Below are 5,172 nucleotides of genomic sequence, written 5' to 3'. Positions count from 1 at the left end.
GTCTGTACATTGTGTGCTTAATTGGTGCTCAGGGGAGCCAAGGATTCCAGGCCCTTGCCCCTATCTGGAAAAGTTTAAAAAGGGAAGAATACAGAAACAGGAAAATGATCACCTTTAATCCCACCACTAGGGGGCACATTTTCTTTGGTATTTTTTTCTATACATTTGAGTCTCATAACAAATGAACAAAAAATACTTTCATTTCAGCCTCACAACAGCAATGAAAAGATTATGGACATGGAAATATAGTTTAAAGCTGAAGTAAAAGGATTTGGGGATAATTGGCTATTTTCAGTTATTCATTTCTTTCTTTCATTGGCACCTAATGTGGATATCAGACTTTCTTCACCTCTGCAAGTTAATTGTAGAGCTATTTTGTCGGGGTTTTGTTTGTTTGTTTGGTGGTGCTGGGGATTGAACCCAGGGCCTTGTGCATGCAAGGCAAGCACTCTAGCAAATGAGCTGTATCCCTAGCCCCTATTTTGTCATTTATATTTTGAAATATTTCAAAGATCTTCCTGGATTTTTATTTCTATTTTTGTGTGTTTTAAGATATAACAATGGCAGGGGAGGTGGCTTAGTGGTAAAGTGCTCCTGGGTTCAATCCCCAGTATCCAAAAAATAAAAAATAAATAAAAAGATACACCAGTGTTCAACACTTGAATACCCCACCCAGCTTAAGAAATTGAATCTTAGTATTATTTATGTGTGCCCACTGTAACATGGCCTTCCCACTTCCCCAGAGCTGTGATCTTAAATGTTTTAATGGTTTTACAGACTATATACATACATCCTTAAGAATATTTGGTGGCACACACCTGTAAGCCCAGCAACTTGGGAGGCTGAGACAGGATTTCGAGTTCAAAGCCAGCCTCAGCAACAGTGAGGCACTAAGCAACTCAGTGGGACCCTGTCTCTAAATAAAATACAAAATTGGGCTATGGTTGTGGCTCAGTGGTTGAGTGCCCCTGAGTTCAATCCCTGGTGCCAGAAAAAAAAATACATTATTTCATGTGTTTTTGAACCTAATATAAGTAAAATCACATTGTATTATGTCCTTTGTGATATGCTTATTTTATTTCATTTATTTTTTTGCTGGGGATTGAACCAAGGGTTCCTCTACCATTAAGCTACACTCCTAGCCATATTGAGAGGGTGTCTTGAAGTTGCCCTGGCTGGCCTCAAACATGTCATCCTCCTGCCTCAACCTCCTGAGTAGCTGGGATTACAGGCATGCACTACCTTCCCTGATTTGACATGTCCATTAAAAAATTAACATTAAGTTTTAGAGATTCATCCATGTTGAGGTTTATAGTTATTTATTTTTACCATACAGTAGATTATTTTTCATTGTCTGAATATATATTTTAAGCTAGATGCAATGGTGTACACCTGTAATCCCAGTGACTCAGGAGGCTAAAGCAGGATTGCAAGTTCAAGGCCAACCTCACCAATTTGGCAAAGCCCTATCAAAAAGGACTGGGGTCCTCTTTGCTTCCTGATCATGTGAGCTGCTTCCCTCCACCACACTCTTCTGCTATGATGTTCTGTCTTACCTGGAGCCCTGAGGAATGGAGCTAGCTGTCAATGGAAAGACCTCTGAAACCATGCTTCCTGTGCTCCACATAGCATCCAGAATTAGAAGGGAAGTGTGTGAGACTGTCTCATGGAAAACAGAAGCTAACAGATTGTCAAAGAAATAAGATTAGCCATTTGCCAATTAGATAAACCATAAAAGTGACTTGCGTGTTAGTCATCAAGTTGGATTGTTTCCTAGGTCTTAACCAGTGACAAGTTAATCCTCTGTCCAGTCTCATCAGGATTTAGGTGTTTATCCAGTTTTCCAAACCAAAATCCAGAAACGAAACTAAGCCCAGTGAATAATCACTGAGCATCTAATGTGTTCTCTAAGGCATTGACCAAAGCACTGCCATATGTTACCTCCTTTATCCTCTAAAGCATCTCTTGAAGAAAGGGAAGTACCTGTTATGTAATTCAGATCCCCAGACCCCCTAAAATTGATTTAATTGTTGGGAAGAGCAATCCAATTTTTTTTTTCCACATGGATGAGTAATTATCTCAACAAAATTTATTAAATGACCCACTGCCTTTAAGCTATCTCATCTGAATTATTTCTATGTGTTCATCAGTTTATTTTTTTTTTCTTGGCGGGGCAGATACTAGGGATTGAACCCTGAGGGGGTCTTGCTAAGTTGCTGAGGCTGACCTTGAATTTGGGATTCTGTACTTCAGCCTCCAGAGCTGCTAGATTATAGATGTGCCTCACCATGCTCAGCCTGTTTCTATGTTCTTTTTTTTTTTAATTTTTAAAAAACAGTTGTAGATGGAAACAATACCTTTATTTGTTTTTATGTGGTGCTAAGTATCAAACCTCACATGTGCTAGGTAGGTACTCTACCATTGAGCCACAACCCCAGCCCCTGTATGTTCTTTATTCTCCTCCTTTGGTCTCTTCTCTTTCTTTGTGAATACTACATCATTTAACTTACTATTGTTTTAATGTCTAGTAATGCAAAATTTCCTTGCTTGTTCTTCAACAATTTTTTTGGTTATTTTTGGTCTTTTGCTCTTTTATCAAATGTTTAGTTTGCCCATAGAAATAACCTAGCTAGGGCTGGGGTTGTAGCTTCGTGGTAGAGTGCTTGCCTTGTGTGCGTGAGGTACTGGGTTCAATCCTCAGCACCACATAAATAAAGAAAATAAAATAGTTGTCCGTCTACAACTAAAAACAAAATAAAATAAAATAAAATAACCCAGCTAGGAAGTTTCACTAAATCTACAGCTCAATGAGGGGAGAGCTACACTGTTTTCCTTTCCTAAAACATGAGATATTTCTCTATTTGGTTTTTCTTTTGTGTTCTTTAATTGTATAGCTTTTCTTCCCAGAGTTCCCACTTCTTTTGTTAGATTTGTTTCTATATTATTGATATGATACAGTATGTTTTTTATACCTAATTAACTGGTTTCTCTTCTTCTTTTACTTATTTATTTATTGTGTGTGTGTGTGTGTGTGTGTGGTACTGGGAATTGAACCCAGGGGTCTTCCATGCCCCAAAAGCATTCTACCACCAAGCCATACTCTCAGCCCCTTAATTTTTTAGTATCTTGATAGATAGAAGTGAAATCACTTTTTAATCTATTTTATATACAGTAGACTTTGTAATATTTCAATCTATTATCAATAGATTTTTGCTTTATCCATAGTCATATCACATATACATAATGCCAAGTTTGTTTTTTTCTTTCTAATTATTGTAATTTTCATTTCCTGTGTTACTACACTCAGGAATTTGAGTAAGTTGTCGACTAGGAGAACAACTCATCTTTGTGCTCCATCTGAAAAAAGAATGCTTCCTTGTACAATTATTCTGTGTCAAAAAGAAAAAAGTTTTTAAAGAATACTTTCATTGTTTCACTATGAAATACTATGTGTGCTTCATGTTGTTTTTCTAAATAAACTTTAATCAAGAAAGTAACCTATATCTACTTTGCTAAGAGATCTTATTATGAATGAATATTATAATTTCTTAAACATTTTTCATGCAAAGTTGTGTTAGCCTCAAGGTGTTTGGGATTATCTGTTCTTTCAACAAATATGGAATTATCTGTTCATTTGAGTACTTGGTAACACTCACTTGAACTGTGGTCAGAGTCAGATACTAGGCATTTTTGTTGTGGGAAGATGGTTATGTACAGATTGAATTTTTTAAATTCATTATAGGACTAACCAAGTTTTGCATTTCTTTTTTACTTAGTTTTGGCAAATTGTGTTTTCCTAGGAACTTACTTGCAAATAAAATTGTTCATAACATTTTATTAATTTTTGTTAGGTTTCATTTCTACTCTTTTTGGACTTATGTCACCTTTTTGCTTCCTGTATTGTTTATTTTGTTTACATACCCAGCCATCTTTCCAGAGAATGGTCTCCTTTTTACTCTTTAATAATGAACTACTTTGATTTTTGACTCTGTTACATGGCTGAATTCTAATTCATTAACTTTTGTTCTCAGCTGTATTGTTTTCTGCCTTTCTACTTTGGAGGGTATTCTTTCTTTTTAATAGTTTCTTTAATTTGGACATGCTTTAAAGCTCTAAACTGTTATGTTGCATTTTTAAAGAAACTCAACAGGAAAACAAGTCTTATATTTATTTCAATTATTATTATTATTATTATTTTAGGTACTGGGGATTGAACTCAGGGGCACTCAACCACTGAACCACATCTCCAGCCCTATCTTGTATTTTATTTAGGGACAGGGTCTCACTGAGTTGTTTAGGGCCTCACTAAGTTGCTGAGGCTGGCTTTGAACTCTCGATCCTCCTCCCTCAGCCTCCTGAGCCACTGGGATTACAGGCAGGTGACACTGTGCCTGGCTTATATTTACTGAGATATGCAGCCTTTCCTATGCTGAAAATCTGTTTCTCCTGGTATTATCCCTTCAACCTGAAGAGCTTTCTTTACTTTTTTTGTTTTTGTTTTTGGGTTTTATTTTTGTATCAGGGATTGAACCCAGGGGTGTTTATAACCAGTGAGCCACATCCTCAGGGCCTTTTTCATTTTTTATTTTGAGACAGGTTCTCAATAAATTGCTGAGGCAAGCCTTGAACTTGCAATCCTCCTGTCTCAGTCTCCTGAGTCACTGGGATTATAGGTACGTACCACCATGTCCAGCTTCTTTAGTATTTGTTATAGAACAGTACTGCTGGTGACTAATGATCTTGGTTTCTTTTATCTGAAAAACACCTATTTTGCTTTCATTCCTAAGGAATATCTTCATTAGATATAAGAGTCTACTCTGACAGGTTTCTTTTTTCTTTTAGCACTTTCAAGATGTCCTATTACTTTCTGGCCTTCATAGTTTCTGACAAGAAATTCAGTCTTTTGAATTATTATTTTCCTTGTGTCCAGTCTCTGTCTACCATGCCTTCAAGATTTTATTTTTATCTTTGGTTTTCAACAGTTTGGCTTTGATGTATTAGTCAGGGTTCTCCAGAGAAACTGAACCAATAGGATATACAGAGATATAGAAGAAGCTTACACAATTATGAAGGCAAAGAAGTTTTACAATATACTGTCTGTAAGCTGGAGAAACAGGAAATCTGGTGTTAATATTCAGTCTGAGTTCAAAGGCCCAAGAGCTGGAGGTGGTA

The sequence above is a fragment of the Sciurus vulgaris genome (assembly GCF_902686455.1).
Source record: "Sciurus vulgaris genome assembly, chromosome: 3".
Lineage (NCBI taxonomy): Eukaryota > Metazoa > Chordata > Mammalia > Rodentia > Sciuridae > Sciurus > Sciurus vulgaris.
The sequence above is the reverse complement of the archived record's forward strand: the minus strand, read 5'-3'. Positions refer to the sequence as shown.